Genomic DNA, 27792 nt, shown 5'->3' with positions numbered 1-27792 from the left:
TGAAAGTGAAACTGCCAATCAGAGCGATTTGTAATATTTCACCTATTATAACTGGTGAAATATTACAATCCAGCCATGGCCGATGCTGCAATATCATCGGCCATGGCTGGAAACACTGATGTGCCCCCACCCCACCCCACCGATTGCCCCCCCAGCCCTCTGATCTGTCCTTTACACTGCTCCGCTCCCCTCCGTTCTCCTGTCCGCTCCCCCCCGTGCTCTTGTCCGCTCCCCCCGTGCTCCAATCACCCCCCCGTGCTCCAATCACCCCCCCGTGCTCCAACCACCCCCCCCTGCACTCCGATCCACCCCCCCTGCAGTCCGATCCACCCCCCGATGCTCCAATGCACCCCCCCGTGCCCCGATCCACCCCCCCCGTGCTCCCCCTCACCCCATCATACTTACCGAGCCTCCCGTGGTCCGTCCGTCTTCTTTCCTGGGCGCCGCCATCTTCCAAAATGGCGGGCGCATGCGCAGTGCGCCCGCCGAATCTGCCGGCCAGCAGATTCATTTCAAGTGCATTTTGATCACTGCGATAAAACCTATCACAGTGATCAAAATAAAAAAAAATACTGAATGACCCCCCCCTTTGTCACACCCATAGGCAGGGACAATAATAAAATAAAGATTTTTTTTTTTCTTCCACTAAGGTTGGGGTAAGAACTAGGGTTAGGGTTAGGGTTTCGGTATGTGCACACGTATTCTGGTCCTCTGCGGATTTTTCCGCTGCGGATTTGATAAATCCGCAGTGCTAAACCACTGCGGATTTATGGCAGATTTACCGCGGTTTTTCTGCGCATTTCACTGCAGTTGAGCAGTTGTAAAACCGCTGTGGAATCCGCAGAAAAAAGTGGCATGCTGCGGAATGTAAACCGCTGCGTTTCCGTGCAGTTTTTCCGCAGCATGTGTACAGCGATTTTTGTTTCCCATAGGTTTCCATTGAACTGTAAACTCATGGGAAACTGCTGTGGATCCGCAGCGTTTTACGCAGCGTGTGCACATACCTTTAGAATTAGGCCATGTGCACACGGTGCGGATTTGGCTGCGGATCCGCCGCGGATTGGCCGCTGCAGATTCGCAGCAGTGTTCCATCAGGTTTACAGTACCAAGTAAACCTATGGAAAACCAAATCTGCTGTGCCCATGGTGCGGAAAATACCACGCGGAAACGCTGCGTTATATTTTCCGCAGCATGTCAATTCTTTGTGCGAATTCCGCGGCGTTTTACACCTGTTCCTCAATAGGAATCCACAGGTGAAATCCGCACAAAAAACACTGGAAATCCGCGGTAAATCCGCAGGTAAAACGCAGTGCCTTTTACCTGCGGATTTTTCAAAAATGATGCTGAAAAATCTCACACGAATCCGCAACGTGGGCACATAGCCTTAGGGTTAGGGTTGGAATTAGGGTTGTGGTTAGGGTTAGGGGTGTGTTGGGGTTAGGGTTGTGGTTAGGGGTGTGTTGCGGTTAGGGTTGTGATTAGGGTTATGGCTACAGTTGGGATAAGGGTTAGGGGTGTGTTGGGGTTAGTGTTGGAGGTAGAATTGAGGGGTTTCCACTGTTTAGGCACATCAGGGGTCTCCAAACGCAACATGGCGCCACCATTGATTCCAGCCAATCTTGTATTCAAAAAGTCAAATGGTGCTCCCTCACTTCCGAGCCCCAACGTGTGCCCAAACAGTGGTTTACCCCCACATATGGGGTACCAGCATACTCAGGACAAACTGCGCAACAATTACTGGGGTCCAATTTCTCCTGTTACCCTTGTGAAAATAAAAAAATGCTTGCTAAAACATCATTTTTGAGGAAAGAAAAATGATTTTTTATTTTCACGGCTCTGCGTTGTAAACGTCTGTGAAGCACTTGGGGGTTCAAAGTGCTCACCACATATCTAGATAAGTTCCTTGGGGGGTCTAGTTTCTAAAATGGGGTCACTTGTGGGGGGGGTTTCTACTGTTTAGGCACACCAGGGGCTCTGCAAACGCAACGTGACACCCGCAGACCATTTCATCAAAGTCTGCATTTCAAAAGTCACTACTTCCCTTCTGAGCCCCGACGTGTGCCCAAACAGTGGTTTACCCCCACACATGGGGTATCAGCGTACTCAGGAGAAACTGGACAACAACTTTTGGGGTCCAATTTCTCCTGTAACCCTTGGGAAAATAAAAAAATTCTGGGCTAAATAATTATTTTTGAGGAAAGAAAACGTATTTATTATTTTCACGGCTCTGCGTTATAAACTTCTGTGAAGCACTTGGGGGTTCAAAGCGCTCACCACACATCTAGATAAGTTCCTTTCGGGGTCTAGTTTACAAAATGGGGTCACTTGTGGGGGTTTCTACTGTTTAGCCACATCAGGGGCTCTGCAAACGCAACGTGACGCCCGCAGAGCATTCCATCAAAGTCTGCATTTCAAAACGTCACTACTTCACTTCCGAGCCCCGGCATGTGCCCAAACAGTAGTTTACCCCCACATATGGGGTATCACCGTACTCAGGAGAAACTGGACAACCACTTTTGGGGTCAAATTTCTCCTGTTACCCTTGGGAAAATAAAAAATTGCAGGCTAAAAGATCATTTTTGAGAAAAAAATTTTTTTTTATTTTCATGGCTCTGCGTTATAAACTTCTGTGAAGCACTTGGGGGTTCAAAGTCCTCACCACACATCTAGATTAGTTCCTTTGGGGGTCTAGTTTCCAAAATGGGGTCATTTGTGGGGGATCTCTAATGTTTAGGCACACAAGGGCTCTCCAAACGTGACATGGTGTCCGCTAATGAGCTAATTTTCCATTTAAAAAGCCAAATGGCGTGCCTTCCCTTCCGAGCCCTGCCGTGCGCCCAAACAGTGGTTTACCCCCACATATGGGGTATCAGCGTACTCAGGACAAACTGGACAACAACATTTGGGGTCCAATTTCTCCTAATACCCTTGGCAAAATAGGAAATTCCAGGCTAAAAAAATCATTTTTGAGGAAAGAAAAGTTATTTTTTATTTTCATGGCTCTGCGTTATAAACTTCTGTGAAGCACCTGGGGGTTTAAAGTGCTCAATATGCATCTAGATAAGTTCCTTGGGGGGTCTAGTTTCCAAAATGGGGTCACTTGTGGGGGAGCTCCAATGTTTAGGCACACAGGGGCTCTCCAAACGCGACATGGTGTCCGCTAACGATGGAGATAATTTTTCATTCAGAAAGTCAAATGGCGCTCCTTCCCTTCCAAGCCTTACCATGTGCCCAAACAGTGGTTTACCCCCACATGTGAGGTATCGGTGTACTCAGGAGAAATTGCCCAACAAATTTTAGGATCCATTTTATCCTGTTGCCCATGTGAAAATGAAAAAAATGAGGCTAAAAGAATATTTTTGTGAAAAAAAGTACTTTTTCATTTTTACGGATCAATTTGTGAAGCACCTGGGGGTTCAAAGTGCTCACTATGCATCTAGATAAGTTCCTTGGGGTGTCTGGTTTCCAAAATGGGGTCACTTGTGGGGGAGCTCCAATTTTTAGGCACACGGGGGCTCTCCAAACGTAACATGGTGTCCGCTAAAGAGTGGAGCCAATTTTTCATTCAAAAAGTCAAATGGCGCTCCTTCCCTTCCAAGCCCTGCCGTGCGCCCAAACAGTGGTTTACCCCTACATATGAGGTATCAGCGTACTCAGGACAAATTGGACAACAACTTTAGTGGTTCAGTTTCTCCTTTTACCATTGTGAAATCAAAAAAATTGTTGCTAAAAGATAATTTTTGTGACTAAAAAGTTAAATGTTCATTTTTTCCTTCCATGTTGCTTCTGCTGCTGTGAAGCACCTGAAGGGTTAATAAACTTCTTGAATGTGGTTTTGTGCACCTTGAGGGGTGCAGTTTTTAGAATGGTGTCACTTTTGGGTATTTTCAGCCATATAGACCCCGTAAACTGGCTTCAAATGTGAGGTGGTCCCTAAAAAAAAATGGTTTTGTAAATTTCGTTGTAAAAATGAGAAATCGCTGGTCAAATTTTAACCCTTATAACTTCCTAGCAAAAAAAAATTTTGTTTCCAAAATTGTGCTGATGTAAAGTATACATGTGGGAAATGTTATTTATTAACTATTTTGTGTCGCATAACTCTCTGGTTTAACAGAATAAAAATTCAAATTGTGAAAATTGCGAAATTTTCAAAATTTTTGCCAAATTTCCGTTTTTATCACAAATAATCGCATAATTTATTGACCGAAATTTACCACTAACATGAAGCCCAATATGTCACGAAAAAACAATCTCAGAACCGCTAGGATCCGTTGAAGCGTTCCTGAGTTATTACCTCATAAAGGGACACTGGTCAGAATTGCAAAAAACGGCCAGGTCATTAAGGTCAAAATAGGCTGGGTCATGGAGGGGTTAATGGACACAGAATGGTCAGATTTTGGCAAGACAAAAGTTTTGTCGCCCACAGAAAGTAATGTGATATTCAAACAAATAATTAACTGGGGTGACTAGGCCTGTTGGAGCTGCTGCAGTGGAAGAGGGGCTTGCTTTGGATTTTCTAACCAACAAACGTTCCTCCTGAGCAGTTGTCTTGCGGGGTCTGCCGGACCTGGGCTTGTCAAACACATCTCCAGTCTCTTCAAATCTTTTTTTAATTCTTTGTACTTTATGCTGAGACACATTAAAGGTGCCAGCCACCTCTGCAGTGGATCTGGTCTTCAGCCTCTTGATAATCCAGGCGTTGGTCGCAGAGTGGATTTTTGGCATGTTGTCAGAGCTCAAGTTGCAGTTCAAGTGAAGGTCTGGGGTGCTGGGTTTCTTTATATACACACACACACTAATTAACCGATCATTTACTGAGCACAGGTGAGGATGTAAACTAGGATTGGGTGCATTATGTGACCAGGCGACAAAACTTTTGTCTTGCCAAAATCTGACCATTCTGTGCCCATTAACTGATCAATATTTCTGCATTGATGACAATTTATTTTCTTAACCTAAACCACATTTCGGAGGGTTTCAGCTTTCAAAAGAATAATTTATATAACTATTGGATGAATTTAATGTCAGGTTATAAGCTTTTATTTACATAACATGGATAAGCCACATAACTTCTATCAGGGAGTGTAAGTGAAGGAAATGTTAAAACCCGGCTGAGTATAATGAACCCAGCTCCAGTCACTAATGATGGAGAAGGCAGAATCCACCGTTGGACATCCGTATCCTTCTAATGTCTACAGAGCGAGGCATGGCTGTCATTATCAGATGCAGATGCTGATACCAAGCCTTATTTTTCCCTTTCTCTCTGAAGTAACTTTTCATGTGACAGATTTGCAGACCTCTCATGTCTTTGAGCTGTTGCTGCCCCTCCAGTTAGCGCTGCTGTATTGATGGCATTGCAGCTGGCGGTTTCCCAATCCTCTTTGCGGTGTGACAGCGCCTTGTATTCATGGAGAGTACGCGTGCATCTTGTGCGGCTACGAGTATTCTTCGTAGACAAGAGCTCCTCTTGTAATTCCGCTTTTCTTCAGCGTTAAGATTTCAGCTCTTTGGTGAAAGTCACAGCGTGTTCATGCTGCATTGTAGCATCAAGGGACATGGCATTCACGGCTACAAATTGTCTACGTTACCAATATAATTGGCTTTCTACAATGAAAGGCCATTTGTGTAGATGTCTGAGAAAAGCTGTTTCTGAGTCGCTGAGACACTGAGAGCCAGATCCCAAGAAAAGGTCTGCATCCCATGAGCGGCAGAAAAGGCTTAGCTGGGCACAGCACACCTCCCGTAGTCTATCCATGCTGCTGGATGGGAGGCTGTACCTTTCGCACTCACTCCTGGCCCGCCCGGCTGCTTTATGTGATCAGGAGTGCCCGTGCATCGAGGGTAATCCTGCCTGTACCTTCACCCTCTGCATTATTACCCACCCAGTGCCGCTCTTTATGGGCTGAAGAGCCCACTGAAGAGTTAATCCATATACCCTATGCAGTGATCCATAGAGGGGCTTTCATGCTGGCCAAGAACATCTCCTTCTCAGGGTAATAATCACCAGAGTTGTACAGCCAGGAAAGTGCCATTTTTAAAGGAATTTGTCACAAGGATTTTGCTACCTCATTTAAGAACAATGTGATATAGAGTCCGAGTCTCTGATTCCAGCGATGTGTCACTTACTGGGCTGCTTGCTGCAATTTTGATCGTCTGTGTTTTTTTCTGCTGCAAATCTACCATTTCTGTAAATGCAGAGCTCTGTATAGCCCTATCCACATCACTGATTGGGAGCTTTCTGCCTATGCAGTGTACATGGAAAGCTGCCAATCACTTGTGGGGGCAGGGTTATACAGAGCACATGAACATGGAGGACTACATGGCAGCAGGTTTACTAATCCTCTAGTGATAATCTCCTGCTGATAAAACAGATATATCAACAAAAGTACTGCAAGCAGCCCAGTAAAGGCCCCTTCACATTAAGCGACGCTGCAGCGATACCGACAACGATCCGGATTGCTGCAGCGTCGCTGTTTGGTCGCTGGAGAGCTGTCACACAGACCGCTCTCCAGCGACCAACAATCCTGAGGTCCCCGGTAACCAGGGTAAACATCGGGTAACTAAGCGCAGGGCCGCGCTTAGTAACCCGATGTTTACCCTGGTTACCAGCGTAAAAGTAAAAAAAAACAAACACTACATACTTACCTACCGCTGTCTGTCCCCGGCGCTCTGCTTCTCTGCACTCCTCCTGTACTGGCTGTGAGCACAGCGGCCTGAAAGCAGAGCGGTGACGTCACCGCTCTGCTTTCCGGCTGACCGACGCTCACAGACAGTGCAGGAGGAGTGCAGAGCACAGCAGCGGGGACAGACAGCGGTAGGTAAGTATGTAGTGTTTGTTTTTTTACTTTTACGCTGGTAACCAGGGTAAACATCGGGTTACTAAGCGCGGCCCTGCGCTTAGTTACCCGATGTTTACCCTGGTTACCAGTGAAGACATCGCTGGATCGGTGTCACACACGCCGATCCAGCGATGTCAGCGGGAGATCCAGCGACGAAATAAAGTTCTGGACTTTCCTCAGCGACCAACGATCTCCCAGCAGGGGCCTGATCGTTGGTCGCTGTCACACATAACGATATCCTTAACGATATCGTTGCTACGTCACAAAAAGCAACGATATCGTTAACGATATCGTTATGTGTGAAGGTACCTTAAGTGACACACTGCTAGAATCAGGGTCTCTGTCTCTGCTCTCAGATTAGGTGGCAAAAACCTGGTGATGGATTCCCTTAAAGCATTTCCATAATGTCCTGAGGTGGCGGGGTGCATTGTTGCCCATACACAATTAGTAATGAAACATTGGCAACCCAATGGCCCTTTCATAGTGATGAGAAGTCTTTAATGTCTCTGTTATACACCACAACACAGTCATGTCTGAGGAAGTGGGCACGTGTCTACTTCCTCAGACCAATTCTGCTCTCGTCCTGGAAATTTCCATCAGTAGAAAAAAAGTTGTTAGGAGGAACGTTTGAGGAGATAAGGTTACCTTTAATAATTAAAGATTGTCCACTACTTTTTCCATTGATGTCCTATCCTTAGGATAAGCCATCAATGTCTGATCGGTCGGGGTCTGATACCCGGCATCCTCGCTGATCAGCTGTTATCGGTGGCAGTGACTGACCAGAACTACTCGATTGTGGAAGTGCTTCGTCTTCTGTTAGTGGCCGCGGCAGGGTACCGCACATCCATGGCCGTTGCAGGGTACCGCGCATCCATGGCCGCGACAGACTACCGCACATCCACGGCCACTGCAGGGGACCGCACATCCATGGCCGTTGCAGGGTACCGCACATCCTTGGCCACAGGGTACTGCACATCCATGGCTGCAGGATACCGCACATCCATGGCCGCGGCAGGTTACCGCACATCCATGGCCGCGGCAGGAAACCGCACATCCATGGCCGCGGCAGGGTACTGCACATCCATGGCCGCGGCAGGGTACCGCACATCCATGGCCGCGGCAGGGTACCGCACATCCATGGCCGCGGCAGGGTACCGCACATCCTTGGCCACAGGGTACTGCACATCCATGGCCGCGGCAGGATACCGCACATCCATGGCCGCGGCAGGGTACCGCACATCCATGGCCGCAGCAGGGTACCGCACATCCATGGCTGCGGCAGGGTACCGCACATCCATGGCTGCGGCAGGGTACCGCACATCCTTGGCCACAGGGTACTGCACATCCATGGCCGCGGCAGGATACCGCACATCCATGGCTGCGGCAGGGTACCGCACATCCATGGCTGCGGCAGGGTACCGCACATCCTTGGCCGCAGGGTACTGCACATCCATGGCCGCGGCAGGGTACCGCACATCCGTGGCCGCGGCAGGGTACCGCACATCCACGGCCACTGCAGGGTACTGCACATCCATGGCTGCAGCAGGGTTCCGCACATCCTTGGCCGCAGGGTACCGCACATCCATGGCCGCGGCAGGGTACCGCACATCCATGGCCGCGGCAGGGTACCGCACATCCATGGCCGCGGCAGGGTACCGCACATCCGTGGCCACGGCAGGGTACCGCACATCCACGGCCACTGCAGGGTACCGCACATCCACGGCTGCGGCAGGGTACCGCACATCCTTGGCCGCAGGGTACTGCACATCCATGGCCGCGGCAGGGTACCGCACATCCGTGGCCGCGGCAGGGTACCGCACATCCACGGCCACTGCAGGGTACTGCACATCCATGGCTGCAGCAGGGTACCGCACATCCTTGGCCGCAGGGTACTGCACATCCATGGCCGCGGCAGGGTACCGCACATCCATGGCCGCGGCAGGGTACCGCACATACATGGCCGCGGCAGGGTACCGCACATCCATGGCCGCGGCAGGGTACCGCAAATCCGTGGCCGCGGCAGGGTACCGCACATCCGTGGCCATGGCAGGGTACCGCACATCCACGGCCACTGCAGGGTACCGCACATCCATGGCTGCGGCAGCGTACCGCACATCCATGGCCACTGCAGGGTACCGCACATCCATGGCTGCAGCAGGGTACCGCACATCCATGGCCGTGGCAGGGTACCGCACATCTGTGACCGCGGCAGGGTACTGCACATCCATGGCTGCGGCAGGGTACCGCACATCCATGGCCGCGGCAGGGTACCACACATCCATGACCGCGGCAGGGTACCGCACATCTGCCTCCTATTCAAATCAATAGGAAAATGAAGAAAAAAATAAGTAAAAAAATAAAATTAAAAAGTAGTTGACAACCTCTTTAAAAGTTAATTGCCCCGTTTCCATCTTTTTTTTTTTTGCTTCAATTTTCTTTTTGCTTTATCTGAAAGGAATAGTTCCAATACTTGAAGCTTTGCATCTGGCAGCTACGTGTAGCCCCCTTTTCTTTGTCCAACACTATCTGAGATTAGTGCAGGTACTATTGATAACGGCCCGCTGCTGTGCGATCTCGCGGGAGTCACATTGGCATGGTTAGTGCCCGGCTGGAGTCTGTGCCATCGCAGTCCAGGCATTTGATCTAGGGTGTAAAGACGGCGGGATTCCAGACTTTCTGTAAGTTAGTAGGTATTACATAGCATAGATGCGTTATTTTATACTAATTAGTGATCTAACACCCCTGTGGTTACCACTGGCCGATATTTACAAAGTAATGTCATGTAACAGTATATAAAAAAGCCATCAGTCTCTGGTCACAGGATACCTGGGTGCTGACACTACTCATAGGCTGAAGGCACAGAAGAAGCCGACTTATGGCATCTAGGAGAGATTGAGTCTGCAAACAACATTGTCAAGCACTTGCCACCCAATGTAGGCCTCGGTGAGCAAGAGCATGGAGGGCTACTGGGTTACACATACGGGGAAGGGGGTTCTTTAAAGAGGTGACCATCATTTTAATTTTATAAATCAATAACTAACACCTGAAAATAAGAGACTAATGTAATTTATCTTATCAGAAAAAAATCAGTTTTTTTTCTCTGGACTAACTTTTCACTCTCGATTCAGGGCTAAAACCTGTATTTAATGAATAAAATTTTCACATTGCTGGGATAAAGGATGACGGTTTGTGCTCATAAAGTTCTATGGAATGAGGCGCAAGAGGCAGACGCAGACATTCTGCTGCAAGGTCTGCTGAAGTTACTGGTAGGCCAGGATCACACATGTGAGAAATACGGCCGAGTCTCGCATGTTAATCCTCGGCATTGCTGCCGGCACTCAGGAGCGGAGCGTGCGGCCGCATAGCAATACATGTAGCTGCACGCTCCGCTCCTGAGTGCCGCTGGCAATGCTGGGTATTAACATGTGAGACTCAACCGTATTTCTCGCATGTGTGATCCTGGCTTTACATTTTCAATCTGTGGTAAAAAGGTTTAACTTATTTAATTTCAGGAGATCTTGCAGCAGATATTCGGTGTCTGCCTCTAGCTCCTCCTCCTCCTCCTCCATAGAACTCTATAAGCACCAACTGTCATCTCTTATCCTACTAATGAGAAAATCTGTAATTACTGGACATGGCTTTTATAGCTTTTACCCTGGAACCGTGATTGAAAGATAAAATAAACATTAAAACAACGTATCCCCGTTAAGTCTTTTAATATAGATAGATAGATAGACAGACAGACAGATAGATAGATAGATAGATAGATAGATAGATACCGTAGATAGATAAGGCAGGACCCAGCTGCCCCTACCTGCCTCACTCAGTGACCTATCTCTCCATCAGCCGGAGTTAATAACCGTTAGTATATTGATGACCCCTTCTAAGTATGGGTCATCACTATTAGATGTCTGGACAACCCCTTTAAATCCAATATTTGTGAAGCCAGCCTAATAGGAAAGAAACATTTTGAGATTAATTGGATCTTAAAATGTAGCACCTTGTTTGATTTTTCAATTTCCTGAGAAATTTCTGTGGCTGAATCCATTTTAAAGGGATTATCCAGGACTTTGCTTTTTATTTTGCTATGGGGCTAAGAACTTAGTTAGGTGGTTGCTATCTACCTGCCTGTTCTGCCCGGCGCTGGTCTCTGCCAGCTCAGAGTGGTCATGAACATCTCCTGCCGGCGATTCTGTGGCTCCTGGGGTCGGCAGAGCAGCTGCTTCTCTTCTGATCTGTGGCTGGGTTGTCACTGCCGTCATGCTGATTGTCTTATTGCAGGGAGCCAAGCTGTCAATCAGCATGACGGCAGCGGTGTTGCCCTCACGATGGAGCAGTCCACGAGAGGAAGGGCTTCTCTTTTGACTTGAGGTTAAATGAGCATCCGGGAGCGGTTTGTGGCCGCTCTGAGCTGGCAGACATCAGCGCCGGGCAGAACAGGCAGGTAGTTGGCAAAAACCTGCCTGTAAGTTCTTAGCCCTATAGCAAAAGAAAAGCACGGTCGTGGAAAACTCCTTTAATTAAACCATGTCAAAGCTGAGATCCTGAGAGCTAACCTGGGATGTTACAGTCTTGTCATCTGTTTTTCCTTGGCACATTATTCCACATCTCTCATTTAATGATTGTAGGTTGCAGCACTAGAGCGCGGCTCTCTGCACATCTCACGTCTGCTCCTTGTGGGCTACTTCTTCTTAGAAAAGAATTTCCTTAGAAACTCATGAAAGAAATGAAGGGGATTTCAGTTGTCTTTATTTTCCTAATGAAGCTCTGGTCCAATCATCTTAAGATCATGTAATGGGAAGCACATGAATATTCTACACATTTCTCTGGGCTTTTTTATCTACTGTTCATTGTTTCAAAACTGTACATGGAGATGCTCAGAAAAGCCTTACAGTCAGATAACATCCCCCTCCATTCAGCTGGTGTGTGCTCCCCCATGCTGAAGATATTGCTGAATATTTTCTAAAAAGGTCTTTGTCAGAGTTCTTTGAAACCACAGACTCTGCCGTGGGCCGTCCGTTGATCTTGCAGCTTTCTTATTTAATGGTCTTTTATGTGGGCTATTATGCTTCTGATCTTGGGACGGAAACGGTCTAATATGACACAGATGTACTGGTACTGTACTGCAATCCTGGGTTTCTAAGTGGACCCCAATGATAATCAGGAAACAAGTGTACGTGCAAAAGCTTGCTCCTAACTTTTGGCCTGTCGAAACGGGACAGCAAATATCAGACTATTTGCCAGATACAATGATTTTTTAGCTGGATGCAAAATTATCATTATTGGTGGCGCACATCTTTGGCTTTCCCATAGAGGTTGTCTGTAGCGGTGGTGGGCATGCGAGTTTCTTCTGGGGACTTCAGAGCCCACTTGTCCCTATGGCAGACTCTGATCAGAACATTTTCACCTATCCTGGGAATAGGTGATGACTCTTAGTGTTGGGAGTAATACTTTAACATTAATGGCTTATCTTCGTGAAATAAATATTAGGGGTAGGAGGCTGACATTATGCAGTCCAATGACCACCAAAGGGGCCATCTCAGGAGCGCTGCACCGATATCTGGTGTTCTGTAAGAGCTGTGCCGTATGGAGCTGCAGGACCAGGCACGGACTCTACCAAACCTACCATGATGTGCCTGGGGGACCCGAAGTGGCCCCCTCAGCTGGCAGGTTGTGGGGGTGGATGGAATCTGACCCCCACTGATATGATTAGATGTCCTGGAGAATCACCACGTGTTCTATGGACGGACCCAGCAGAGGACCTGGTATAGTAGAGCTGATACATGGTGGATACCTTCCACTAGCAGACATTGTGGTAGTGGGACATGCTTCTTGTCCACACGACCAGGGGACACCGAAACAGGCGCAGTGGTCCATGTTTATCAGCAGCACAACCTAAAAATCTCAGGTAACCCAGCTGTAGAAACAAATAATTCTCCAACTAGAAAGTCCTAGACAATATGGAGTCTGAGGAGACCAGTGGACGGGTGGAAGGAGGATGACTGAGCTCCTGTGTCCACCTATTAGAGCCAGGATGATCTGTAGTACGTCTGTCTGTCTGTCCGCCTGCGGTTGGTAACATCCATTGTCATCAGTCCGGTATCTCCCGTGATACAATGCAGGTCACTGATCTCCTTCTGCCTGCACTTGGCAGCCATGTCTGTAGGCCGGTAGGATTATCGCTCCGTGGCCGTGTGTTCAAGCTTCTCACTAAGGCTACTTTCACACATCAGTTTTTTGCCTTCAGGCATAATCTGTTTTTTTTTTGCTGGATCTGTTTTTGTTTACCGGGCCTAGAGTTTGGACTTCCTGAGAGAGCGAGATATACCGTACTCCATAGTGTAAAAATATCAGGATCGGTAGCCGGATACAGTCATTTCACCTCACGTTTCATCTTTTTATCGCTGGAACCGTCGCTGTGTTTTTTCGCCGGACAGAAAAAAACGTTCCTCTGTACGCCGGAAAAGTAATTTTTGACGGATCCGGCAAAAAACGGATGAAACGTGTGGCCATCTGACGCAAATACAACTCTATAAGAAAAAAACGGATCTGGCAGAAAAAAAAAACTGGATCCGCTTTTTTCAAAACTCGCCGGATTGTGCCTGACGGCAAAAACGTGATGTGTGAAAGTAGCCTTAGGCTGGGTTCACATTGTGTTAACAGCAGCCCGTTCAACACATACGTTAACGGGCTGCTGTTAACGCAAGTGCCGGTATGGCAGCGCGCTAGCGCAGATGGAGCATCTACTAGCTCTATTTGCGCTAGCGGTGGCAGACCCGGAAATGCTGCAGCCCACGTCTCGGGGTCCGTCACTCAATGAAGGCACATCGTAGCGCAAGCCCATTGTGGGCATGCGCTAGCAATGCGTCCGACATTGGATTCAGTGGCGGCGTTAACGGACTGCGTTACACCACGTTATGCCGCAGTGTAACATAGTCCGTCTAACGGACGGGTTTAACGCAATGTGAACCCGGCCTAATCTCCTTAACGCTGGTTTGTTACCGCATGTTTTCACCTCTCCGTATAAAATAACGAGGGCTGAGATCTTCTATTGGACAGGCTGAGATTGTGGAATTCGAGCGTTGCTGCGTCCCCTGATCCCAGAGCAACGAGGCATTGCCATGGCAACTGATGACTTTTTTTTTTTTTACACGGAAACATTTATTAAAACAATCAAAATCTGCTCCTGGGATAATGCAATTAGTCTCTTGTACGACCTCCTGGGGGCTTGTGGCTGAGGATCTTTATGAATCGCTGTAACCCAACAATGCTTCACAAAACTTTTAGTGTTGGATGAAATGGCATAAATAACATCAGCAGAGGAGCGCCGTCTAGGAAGAGCCGCAGGATGAACAGTTTATCCACTGTGCTCATTCTTCTTCGCAGCAAGTCTGGAAAAAGCAGAAATCCAGAATACCGGGTATATGGTGTGCGCTGGGTATATGGTGTGCGCTGGGTATATAGTATGTGCTGGGTATATAGCGTGTGCTGGGTATATAGCGTGTGCTGGGTATATAGTGTGTGCTGGGTATATAGTGTGTGCTGGGTATATAGTGTGTGCTGGGTATATAGTGTGCGCTGGGTATATGGTGTGCGCTGGGTATATGGTGTGCGCTGGGTATATAGTATGTGCTGGGTATATAGCGTGTGCTGGGTATATAGCGTGTGCTGGGTATATAGTGTGTGCTGGGTATATAGTGTGCGCTGGGTATATGGTGTGCGCTGGGTATATGGTGTGCACTGGGTATATGGTGTGCGCTGGGTATGTGGTGTGCGCTGGGTATGTGGTGTGCGCTGGGTATATGGTGTGCGCTGGGTATATAGTATGTGCTGGGTATATAGCGTGTGCTGGGTATATAGTGTGTGCTGGGTATATAGTGTACGCTGGGTATATAGTGTGCGCTGGGTATATAGTGTGCGCTGGGTATATAGTGTGTGCTGGGTATATAGTGTGTGCTGGGTATATAGTGTGCACTGGGTATATAGTGTGCGCTGGGTATATAGTGTGTGCTGGGTATATAGTGCGTGCTGGGTATACCGGGTATATAGTGTGTGCTGGGTATACTGGGTATATAGTGTGTGCTGGGTATATAGTGTGTGCTGGGTATATAATGTGTGCCGGGTATATAGTGTGTGCTGGGTATATAGTGTGTGCTGGGTATACTGGGTATATAGTGTGTGCTGGGTATATGGTGTGCGCTGGGTATGTGGTGTGCGCTGGGTATATTGTGTGCGCTGGGTATATGGTGTGCGCTGGGTATATGGTGTGCGCTGGGTATATGGTGTGCGCTGGGTATATGGTGTGCGCTGGGTATATGGTGTGCGCTGGGTATATGGTGTGCACTGGGTATATGGTGTGCGCTGGGTATGTGGTGTGCGCTGGGTATATGGTGTGCGCTGGGTATATGGTGTGCGCTGGGTATATGGTGTGCGCTGGGTATATGGTGTGCGCTGGGTATATGGTGTGCGCTGGGTATATGGTGTGCGCTGGGTATATGGTGTGCGCTGGGTATGTGGTGTGCGCTGGGTATATGGTGTGCGCTGGGTATATGGTGTGCGCTGGGTATATGGTGTGCGCTGGGTATATGGTGTGCGCTGGGTATATGGTGTGCGCTGGGTATATGGTGTGCGCTGGGTATATAGTATGTGCTGGGTATATAGTGTGTGCTGGGTATATGGTGTGCGCTGGGTATATAGTATGTGCTGGGTATATAGTGTGTGCTGGGTATATAGTGTACGCTGGGTATATAGTGTGCGCTGGGTATATAGTGTGCCCTGGGTATATAGTGTGCGCTGGGTATATAGTGTGCACTGGGTATATAGTGTGCGCTGGGTATATAGTGTGTGCTGGGTATATAGTGCGTGCTGGGTATACCGGGTATATAGTGTGTGCTGGGTATACTGGGTATATAGTGTGTGCTGGGTATATAGTGTGTGCTGGGTATATAATGTGTGCCGGGTATATAGTGTGTGCTGGGTATATAGTGTGTGCTGGGTATACTGGGTATATAGTGTGTGCTGGGTATATGGTGTGCGCTGGGTATGTGGTGTGCGCTGGGTATATGGTGTGCGCTGGGTATGTGGTGTGCGCTGGGTATATTGTGTGCGCTGGGTATATGGTGTGCACTGGGTATATGGTGTGCGCTGGGTATATGGTGTGCGCTGGGTATATGGTGTGCGCTGGGTATATGGTGTGCGCTGGGTATATGGTGTGCGCTGGGTATATGGTGTGCGCTGGGTATATGGTGTGCACTGGGTATATGGTGTGCGCTGGGTATGTGGTGTGCGCTGGGTATATGGTGTGCGCTGGGTATATGGTGTGCGCTGGGTATATGGTGTGCGCTGGGTATATGGTGTGCGCTGGGTATATGGTGTGCGCTGGGTATATGGTGTGCGCTGGGTATATGGTGTGCGCTGGGTATATAGTATGTGCTGGGTATATAGTGTGTGCTGGGTATATGGTGTGCGCTGGGTATATAGTATGTGCTGGGTATATAGCGTGTGCTGGGTATATAGTGTGTGCTGGGTATATAGTGTACGCTGGGTATATAGTGTGCGCTGGGTATATAGTGTGCCCTGGGTATATAGTGTGCGCTGGGTATATAGTGTGCGCTGGGTATATAGTGTGCACTGGGTATATAGTGTGCACTGGGTATATAGTGTGTGCTGGGTATATAGTGCGTGCTGGGTATACCGGGTATATAGTGTGTGCTGGGTATACTGGGTATATAGTGTGTGCTGGGTATATAGTGTGTGCTGGGTATATAATGTGTGCCGGGTATATAGTGTGTGCTGGGTATATAGTGTGTGCTGGGTATACTGGGTATATAGTGTGTGCTGGGTATATGGTGTGCGCTGGGTATATAATGTGTGCCGGGTATATAGTGTGTGCTGGGTATATAGCGTGTGCTGGGTATATAGCGTGTGCTGGGTATATAGCGTGTGCTGGGTATATAGCGTGTGCTGGGTATATAGTGTGTGCTGGGTATATAATGTGTGCCGGGTATATAGTGTGTGCTGGGTATATAGTGTGTGCTGGGTATACTGGGTATATAGTGTGTGCTGGGTATATGGTGTGCGCTGGGTATATAATGTGTGCCGGGTATATAGTGTGTGCTGGGTATATAGCGTGTGCTGGGTATATAGCGTGTGCTGGGTATATAGCGTGTGCTGGGTATATAGTGTGTGCTGGGTATATAATGTGTGCCGGGTATATAGTGTGTGCTGGGTATATAGTGTGTGCTGGGTATACTGGGTATATAGTGTGTGCTGGGTATATGGTGTGCGCTGGGTATATAATGTGTGCCGGGTATATAGTGTGTGCTGGGTATGTAGTGTGTGCTGGGTATACCGGGTATATAGTGTGTGCTGGGTATATAGTGTGTGTGCTGGGTATATAGTGTGTGCTGGGTATACTGGGTATATAGTGTGCACTGGGTATATAGTGCGTGCTGGGTATACTGGGTATATAGTGTATGCTGGGTATATAGTGTGTGCTGGGTATACCGGGTATATAGTGTGCGCTGGGTATACCGGGTATATAGTGTATGCTGGGTATATAGTGTGCGCTGGGTATATAGTGTGTGCTGGGTATACCGGGTATATAGTGTGAGCTGGGTATACCGGGTATATAGTGTATGCTGGGTATATAGTGTGCGCTGGGTATATAGTGTGCGCTGGGTATGTAGTGTGCGCTAGGTATGTAGTGTGTGCTGGGTATGTAGTGTGTGCTGGGTATGTAGTGTGTGCTGGGTATGTAGTGTGTGCTGGGTATATAGTGTGTGCTGGGTATATAGTGTGTGCTGGGTATATAGTGTGTGCTGGGTATATAGTGTGTGCTGGGTATACTGGGTATATAGTGTGCGCTGGGTATACCGGGTATATAGTGTATGCTGGGTATATAGTGTGCGCTGGGTATGTAGTGTGCGCTGGGTATGTAGTGTGCGCTGGGTATGTAGTGTGTGCTGGGTATGTAGTGTGTGCTGGGTATATAGTGTATGCTGGGTATATAGTGTGTGCTGGGTATACCGGGTATATAGTGTGCGCTGGGTATACCGGGTATATAGTGTATGCTGGGTATATAGTGTGCGCTGGGTATATAGTGTGCGCTGGGTATGTAGTGTGCGCTGGGTATGTAGTGTGTGCTGGGTATGTAGTGTGTGCTGGGTATATAGTGTGTGCTGGGTATACTGGGTATATAGTGTGCGCTGGGTATACCGGGTATATAGTGTGCGCTGGGTATATAGTGTGCGCTGGGTATGTAGTGTGTGCTGGGTATGTAGTGTGTGCTGGGTATGTAGTGTGTGCTGGGTATATAGTGTGTGCTGGGTATATAGTGTGTGCTGGGTATACTGGGTATATAGTGTGCGCTGGGTATATAGTGTGCACTGGGTATATAGTGCGTGCTGGGTATACTGGGTATATAGTGTGTGCTGGGTATACCGGGTATATAGTGTGCGCTGGGTATACCGGGTATATAGTGTATGCTGGGTATATAGTGTGCGCTGGGTATATAGTGTGCGCTGGGTATGTAGTGTGTGCTGGGTATGTAGTGTGTGCTGGGTATGTAGTGTGTGCTGGGTATATAGTGTGTGCTGGGTATATAGTGTGTGCTGGGTATACTGGGTATATAGTGTGCGCTGGGTATATAGTGTGCACTGGGTATATAGTGCGTGCTGGGTATACTGGGTATATAGTGTGTGCTGGGTATACCGGGTATATAGTGTGCGCTGGGTATACCGGGTATATAGTGTATGCTGGGTATATAGTGTGCGCTGGGTATGTAGTGTGCGCTGGGTATGTAGTGTGTGCTGGGTATGTAGTGTGTGCTGGGTATATAGTGTGTGCTGGGTATGTAGTGTGCGCTAGGTATGTAGTGTGTGCTGGGTATGTAGTGTGTGCTGGGTATATAGTGTGTGCTGGGTATACTGGGTATATAGTGTGCGCTGGGTATACCGGGTATATAGTGTGCGCTGGGTATGTAATGTGCGCTAGGTATGTAGTGTGTGCTGGGTATATAGTGTGTGCTGGGTATACTGGGTATATAGTGTGCGCTGGGTATACCGGGTATATAGTGTGCGCTGGGTATATAGTGTGCGCTGGGTATGTAGTGTGCGCTGGGTATGTAGTGTGTGCTGGGTATGTAGTGTGTGCTGGGTATATAGTGTGTGCTGGGTATATAGTGTGTGCTGGGTATACTGGGTATATAGTGTGCACTGGGTATATAGTGCGTGCTGGGTATACTGGGTATATAGTGTGTGCTGGGTATACCGGGTATATAGTGTGCGCTGGGTATACCGGGTATATAGTGTATGCTGGGTATATAGTGTGCGCTGGGTATATAGTGTGCGCTGGGTATGTAGTGTGTGCTGGGTATGTAGTGTGTGCTGGGTATGTAGTGTGTGCTGGGTATATAGTGTGTGCTGGGTATATAGTGTGTGCTGGGTATACTGGGTATATAGTGTGCGCTGGGTATATAGTGTGCACTGGGTATATAGTGCGTGCTGGGTATACTGGGTATATAGTGTGTGCTGGGTATACCGGGTATATAGTGTGCGCTGGGTATACCGGGTATATAGTGTATGCTGGGTATATAGTGTGCGCTGGGTATGTAGTGTGTGCTGGGTATGTAGTGTGTGCTGGGTATGTAGTGTGTGCTGGGTATATAGTGTGTGCTGGGTATATAGTGTGTGCTGGGTATATAGTGTGTGCTGGGTATACTGGGTATATAGTGTGCGCTGGGTATATAGTGTGCACTGGGTATATAGTGCGTGCTGGGTATACTGGGTATATAGTGTGTGCTGGGTATACCGGGTATATAGTGTGTGCTGGGTATATAGTGTGCGCTGGGTATGCCGGGTATATAGTGTGTGCTGGGTATATAATGTGTGCCGGGTATATAGTGTGTGCTGCAGCTCTTATATACTATGGGTCTCGCTTATCTAAACTGTCTGTTGCCCATAGCAACCAGAGTTTAGCTTTTGAGTTTTAACCTGCTGCAGTAAAATAAAAACTGCTGTGATTGGGTTGCTATGGTAACAAAAGGTTGGCGGTGGTGGTGTTTTTTTTTTATTTTTTAGGTGATGTGCTCACGATCTGGAAGTAGCAGTTCTTTGGGCGCAGTGTATTTTCACTGGTCCGAAACGCTGCGTCGTACTTAAAGCCACATGTGATCACTGCACCGTGCGGATTCACCGCGTCCAATACATTGTATTGATTTAATTTCTGTTGCGGAGTCCAGCGTCTCCACAAGAGACATTGACATGCTGCACTCTTGAAAAACGTGCCGATGTCCCCGTGATTAGCATTTTTGTATGTTCTAATAAATCAGTTATACCAGATGGTGGCCCGATTCTAACGCATGGTATTCTAGAATAGGTATGTATGTATATAGCAGCCACATAGTATATAGCACAGGCCACGTACCAAACAGTATATAACACAGCCCATGCAGTATTTAAAATTGGCCATGTAGTATATAACACTGCCCACGTATTATATAGCAGTCACGTAGTATATAACACTGCCCACACAGTATATAGCACAGCCCACACAGTATATAGCACAGCCCATGCAGTATATAGCACAGCCCACGCAGTATATAGCACAGCCCACGCAGTATATAGCACAGCCCACGCAGTATATAGCACAGCCCACGCAGTATATAGCACAGCCCACGCAGTATATAGCACAGCCCACGCAGTATATAGCACAGGCCACGCAGTGTATAACACTATATAGCGCAGACCACTTAGTATATTGCCCAGCCACATAGAATGTAGCACAGCCACGTAGTATATTGCTCAGCCACGTAGTATATAGCACAGCCAAGTAGTATATTGCCCAGCCACGTAGTATATTGCCCAGCCACGTAGTATATAGCACAGACACATAGTATAGTGCCCAGCCATGTAGTATATAGCACAGACACATAGTATAGTGCCCAGCCATGTAGTATATAGCACAGACATATAGTATAGTGCCCAGCCATGTAGTATATAGCACAGACACATGGTATATAGCACAGACACATAGTATAGTGCCCAGCCATGTAGTATATAGCACAGAGACGTAGTATATAACACTTGAAGACACAAAAGAGCAGAGTGAGGTAAAAAATACTCTATTGTAAAAAAAATCACAGTAATAAGTAAGTGCTAGTCAAGAGATGGAAAAAACAGGGTATTTAGTTGATACGTTGTTTTGCAAAAAAATGTATACTAAGCTGCTCCACCAATTGCCAAGGTATACCCATATAGAGCAGTCCTACCTAATGTATATAATCCCTATCTGATGCATTTAAAAACCTGATCATCTGTATAGTACCTGTATAAGCAGGGTTCAGAGAGGGAATTTTCATGTGGACATGCTGGATGGAACAGCTTTGATGCAAATGACTCATAAGGAGTGGTAGACTCCCTAGTCTTGTAGAAATAAGAGAACAATTACAGAACCAGAAACACATGGGCTACTTGCACAATGAACAAGTCTGTAGGAACCTGTTCACACACGACCAAGAAACTTGAAGACACAAAAGAGCACAGTGAGGTAAAAAATCACAGTAATAAGCAAGTGCTAGTCAAGAGATGGAAAAAACTGGTAGTATATAACACTGGCCACATAGTATATAACACAGGTCACGTAGTATAGAGCACAGCGATGTAGTATATTGCCCAGCCACGTAATATATACCACAGCCACGTAGTATATAGCACAGCCCATATAGTATATAGCACAGAGATGTAGTATATAACACAGCCCACGTAGTATATAGCAATGTGGGCACCATATCCCTGTTAAAAAAAGAATTAAAATAAAAAATAGTTATATACTCACCCTCCGTCGGCCCCCCAGATCCAGGCGAGGCGTTTACTGATGCTCCTCGCGACCCTCTGGTCCCAAGAGTGCATTGCGGTCTCGCGAGATTATGTCGTATCAACATCTCGCAAGACCGCAATGCATGGACCGGTCACCAGAACGTCGCGAGGAGCGGGAAGATCCAGGGGCCCACGGAAGGTGAGTATATAATGATTTTATATTTTTTTAAATTATTTTTAACATTAGATCTTTTTACTATTGATGCCGCATAGGCAGCATCAATAGTAAAAAGTTGGTCACACAGGGTTAATAGCAGCCTTAACGGAGTGCGCTACACTGCGGCATAGCGCGGTCTGTTAACGCTGCCATTAACCCTGTGTGAGCGCTGACTGGAGGGGAGTATGGAGCGGGCACTGACGGCTGAGGAGTAGGGAGGGACTAATTCTCGGCCGGACTGTACCTGACGGCTGCGACCAATCAGTGACGCGGGATTTCCGGGACAGACAGAAAGACGGAAGTGACCCTTAGACAATTATATAGTAGATGTGAATGGTTTGTACATGGTGTCTACAGAAACTAATGTTAAATCCTCAGAAGGGTTGTCCGGCGTTAGTCTACAAGTAATCTACAATCACTCCATCTGTGCTGTGAGGATTCTCTGCTGCTTGGAGTGGTCGGCACGCTTAGCATACATTGTCAGGTGCCCACTTGATGGGCATGGTGTCACTCAGTGCGACTGTATCCAGACACGTCTAGTTGGATTGTGGCCAGGAGTATGTAAGTCACATGACCAACGGCTCCCGGCGCTGGAGAATCCTCATAGTTCACAATGCGCGCGATGCGAGGATTCAGAAGCCTGCTGTCATACAAGTTACTGCAGACTTGTAGCCTAAGGCCAAGAACCCCTTTAATTATAGCATTGGCCAATGTTCCATAATTTTTTTTCTTTTTAAGATTTGTTGTATTTTTGATGTTGAACATGCAGACAAAACATTGATCTGAAATGCCAACTCTAAGCGCCCACCAATGTGACTGCACTTCCCATTGTCACTGATGCCAAAATGGCATCTTATGTATTCTTTCAGCGTATTTGCATCATTTTTCACCCATAGAGAGCAGTGAAGGTGTGAAAAACACGCATCAAAAATTTTTGCACCATTTTTGGTGATTGAAACTAACGTTAATTAGCATGTACTGCAGACAAAAAGCAGCAACATAAAAGCAGTGAAACCGGTTTTTATTGCCAAGAGAGCAGGTTTTGGAAAGAAATGCAGCAAATATGCTGCGTGTGAACATGGTCTTACTGTGACTTCTGTGGTTTTTTTCTTGTGTGACCGGCCTCCTGAGTGTCCTGCATGTGTTGTTTGCTGCATGACTATGAATATGTATTGCCCTGTTATTTGTTATATTGTTGCTTTCGTTCTCTTTGGTCACTTTTGCATGAACCCCTTGTTCACACTTTCATCCTCCTGTTCCTGTGCACTTTTTATTCCCTCCATCTGCTTCTTTTGACCCAGCATGTTACATTGGGAAGATCATTGCAAGCCAGGCGTCGCCTTGACTTTACACAAGATGCAGAAGTGAGCCCTGTAAGTTGGAGGACAGTTCTGCATGCCTTCTTTTTTGCTAGCATTAGATGATGCACATCATAGCTGTGCATGTTATTCTGCTATTTGAAGAACATTTTCCCTTTTAAATAACAAAAATGGCAATAAAATTATGAAATATACGGTTCCACAATTGTTTTCTAGGAATATAATCTACCAACTGTCAAGGCTCCCTTTGTAGGGATTAATGAGTAGTTTACCAATTAATTCAAAGACTTCTATTCTCACAGTACTTTATTTATGGGGGGAATGTGTTTAGATAAAGGCTTTGATAAGGCTTAAGATATATATATTTATTTATTAATTATATTTACTAGTTTCCTTGGGGGGGTGGGGGAATATATATATATATATATATATATATATATATATATTCCAAGAAATGGTATGTATGTGACTAGACTTTCTTAGAAGGAATCATAAAGTAAGACTTTTCTTTATTCTGGTAGCAGATTTTCTTTATATATCCTATCAATTTAAAGGGAACCTGCCACCTGAATTTGGCGGGACCGGTTTTGTGTCATATGGGCGGAGTTTTCGGGTGTTTCATTCACCCTTCCCTTACCCGCTGGCTGCATGCTGGCCGAAATATTGGATTGAAGTTCATTCTCTGTCCTTCGTAGTATATGCCTTGCGCAGATGTGTACTACGGAGGACAGAGAATGAACTTCAATCCAATATTTCGGCCAGCATGCAGCCAGCGGGTAAGGAAAGGGTGAATCAAACACCGAAAACTCCACCCATATGACCCAAAACCGGTCCCGCCAAATTCAGGTGACAGGTTCCCTTTAACATTGACATTTTGGTGGGGGTTCTGTGTATTTGGGTTGGCTTTCCCTTGGATTTCTAGTAGGTTGTGGAATGCATGACTAATATTCATGTGGTCATGGTCATTGATGGTAACCAGTGCCTGTATGAGCAGTCCGCTTTCCTTGGTTATCTCCTTATAGTATCATATGCCGAGTGTTACCCCTTGGTGTGTAGTAGAAAGTGTCAGTCATCGCTCTTTAGTCAACAGTAGAGATGGGCTGATCCTGGATGTTCAAGTCTGGCGGGTTTGGCCAAACAGTTTAAAAAAAAAAAAAAAAGTTCTGGGTCGGTTACTAGAACAGTACCCGGACCCAAGTAACTTGAATGGGGGGCCCGAACATCCAGTGTTTGCCATGCTGTCATGTGCATGACAGCATGGCAAACACTGCATCTGATCGACAGTAAAATTATTAGCGCCAGTCAGAAAGCCACGGCTTCCACGCTGTCAGATGACTGAGAGTCCGTAGCTGTGATTAGAGGTAAAAGGTTTACCTCCGGTCACTGGCGTTGGCTGATGGGACTACTACTCCCATGAGCCAGTAAGAGCAGTCATTGACTGATGGGAATATTCATCAGTCTGTGATATAAATAAATAAATAATAATAAAAAAAAGCATAGGTTCCCCTGTATTTTTGATAACCAGCCAGGCAAAACTGACAGCTGGGGGCTGCAACCTTCAGCTGTCAGTGTTAGCAAGGTTGGTTATAGAGAATAGAGGGGTCCCCACACTGTTTTTTTTTTTTTTAAATAATTACAATTTTTTTAAAAAACAGCATGGGTTCCCCCATTTTTGACAATCAGCCTTGCTAAAGCAGACAGCTGGGGGCTGGTATTCTCAGGCTGTTAAAGGGCCATAAATATTGCCCCCAAGCCTAAAAATAGCAGCCTGCAGCTGCTCAGAAAAGGTGCATCTATTAGATGGGCCAATTCTGACGCTTTGCCCGGCTCTTCCCGCTTGCTCTGTAGTGGTGGTAAGTGGGGTAATATTTGTGAGGTTGATGTTTCTTTTGTATTGTTCGGTGACATCAAGCCCAAAGATTATTAATGGAGAGGTGTGTCTGTAAGACACCTATCCATTACTAATCCTATAGCTATATTGTTAGTAAACACACAGAATAAAGTATTTTATTTGAAATAAAAACAAAACCCACTTTTCCTTTTTCATTTAAAAATAAATGTTTATACTCCCTTAACTCCCATTCCATTGAATCCCTCGTCTCCTGTAATAAAAAAAAAATAAAAAACAATATCCCTCACCTCTCCGTCGTCCTGTCCCACGCCGTAATAAATGTCGATTAATGTTTTTCAACCTGGACAATGCCGAGATGCGACCGTCCAGGCTGAGAACCACTGGTGAAAAAGCTGCTGCGAGTGCAGGATAAGTGAGCAGTGGTGACCTCTCTCTGGTAAGGTCACCTCTAGCACAGTGAGAAAAAGTTTCATGGTGCAGAGGCGAGTTCACTGCAGTTCAAATTCAACGCAGTGAAATTCTCCCGGTGCACTCACCTCTGCACTGGGAGACTTTTTCTCCCTGTGCTAGGGGTGATCTCACCAGAGGTAGGTCACCGCAGTTCATTGGCCCAGCTGGGAATGCAGTCTCGATGAGGTCACTGTTCAGGTTGAAAACTAATAATCCCTAGACATGGATTACGACATTGGAGAGGTGAGGGATATTGTTGTTTTTTATGTTTTCTTACAGGAGACAAGGGATTCAGTAGAATTAGGCATTAGGTGAGTATAACTGTTTTGTTATTTTTAAATAAAAAAGGAAAAGTGTATTTTGTTTTTATTTCCTATAAAGGACTTTATTCTTGCTGTGTCTTTATTTACCTTGTAATTATAGGGTTAGTAATGGATAGGTGTCTTGATGTCACCGGACAATACAAAGGTGATATCAACCCCACAAATATTACCCCACTTACCACCGCTACAGGACAAGTGGGAAGTGCCAGAATCTAATAGATGTGCCTTGTCTGGGAGGGACAATATTCATGGCCCCTTATCAGCTTAAGAATACCAGCCCGAAGCTGTCTGCTCCAGCAAGGCTGGTTGTCAAAAATGTGAGAGACCCCATGTTGTGTTTTATTTTTTTTTATTTATTTATTTAAAAAAAAAAAAAACAGCTTGGGGACCCCTCTATTCTTGATAACCAGCCTTTCTAACGCTGACAGCTGAGGGTTGCAGCCCCACCTGTCAGTTTTTCCTGGCTGGTTATCAAAAATACAGGGGAACCCACGTCGTTTATTTTTAAAGTTTTTTTTAGAGTTCAGGCGCTGGCTGATGAATACTTCCGTCAACCGCTCCTGCTTTCGCTGTTATAAGCGGCAGCAGGCATAGGCTGATGGGAGCACAATTCCCATCAGCCAATGCCAGGGACTGGAGGCAAACGTTTACATCCTATCACAGCTGCAGGCTCAGATGACAGTGTGGGAACCCCGGCTCTCTGACTGATGGTAATGATTTTACCACCGATCAGAAGTAGTGTTTGCCATGCTGTCATGCACGCCGTACTTTACTGTTTGTGTTCGTCCATCTCTAGTCATCAATGAACAAATCTTGATTTTTCATTGACAGACCTGTTAATTAATGTTCACCGTCTGTGATAAGCCCCCAGTAACCATTATGTACAGAACATCCTTAAAAGTGGATTTGTCATTCGATTTCACAATGCAAATTGTCTCTTTAGAGAGGAAGAAGGCTAGAACTCTAGTGCCACCTATTGGAAGTAGCAATCCTAAAAGTCAATGTTGACCCTTTAACGAGCCTTGTCACATGACTTAGTATAAAAGCCAAACCAGAATCTCAATTTGCAGACACTGTGTTTCGGTGTACTGCCCCTCGTCAGGGCAAAGTGGAGATCTAGTTTGGCTGAGTGAGAGGCGTATTTCCCAGAGGAGCATTGTGGCCTTAAGTCTCCTCATCTCGGCATGCTTAGCATGTCAATCTCTGCAAGGATAAACAATACTTCTTGGATTTCACAATGCAAACTTCATGCATTGTTTGATGGAAGCTGTCACTTGGAACCTGCCTGTAGGAATGCAGCTTGCCTGTGTGATTGCAGCCCAGGATGTAATTCTCTGAACGCTGTCACTTCAGAAAAAGGACAAGTTTGAAAATCAAGGCTGGTGCGACCCTGAGCCAGCACTTCTCACCCTACTCCAGCTGACAGCGAGTCAGTCAACTGGATCAGTGCGGGGAGAAGACCCCGCGGAGGGGCCGCAGCGGGCTAGTCGGGTCTAACCATATAGTCCCTGGCCGGCTCAGAGCGCCGTAGCATTTCAGGGACAGACATACCTGGCTGCAGTTGTGCAGTGATTCGTGCAGCTTGAATCTAGTGACCGGTTCCCTCTACAGGGAACCTGTCACCACGATTATGGTGTACTTACTGTGATAATCCATATCAAAATTACTTTTTTAATGTTTGTTTTTTTCTTTTTCTTATGATTTAAAATAAGCATTTAATAGCTCCAGCTAGGCTCACAGTAGGAAAGAAAACTAATCATGGATCAGCTAGTTTCGACAACACTAATAATTTTGAGATTTAAAGCTTCTGAATAGGTGTGTGGTACGTGTAGTACTTTGTTTTATTGCAGAATTACTACATACAACCTGTGACTTCTATTTTAGATCTGGGACATCTGTGTTCATATTTGATGTTGACATATCATGCATTAGGGAATTGTGTCTTTTCCTTTGCATGCTTACCGCGTTAATCAGAA

At 46.6% G+C, this 27792-nt stretch overlaps 1 protein-coding gene across 3 annotated transcripts in view; it reads left to right on the top strand.

Moving 5' to 3' along the window:
* The window catches only part of RAPH1 (Ras association (RalGDS/AF-6) and pleckstrin homology domains 1), a 191589-nt gene that overhangs the window by 110898 nt on the left and 52899 nt on the right, over positions 1–27792 (top strand). The window lies entirely within an intron of this gene.

The sequence above is a fragment of the Ranitomeya imitator genome, chromosome 7 (assembly GCF_032444005.1).
Source record: "Ranitomeya imitator isolate aRanImi1 chromosome 7, aRanImi1.pri, whole genome shotgun sequence".
Classification (NCBI taxonomy): domain Eukaryota; kingdom Metazoa; phylum Chordata; class Amphibia; order Anura; family Dendrobatidae; genus Ranitomeya; species Ranitomeya imitator.
The sequence above is the reverse complement of the archived record's forward strand: the minus strand, read 5'-3'. Positions and strand labels throughout refer to the sequence as shown.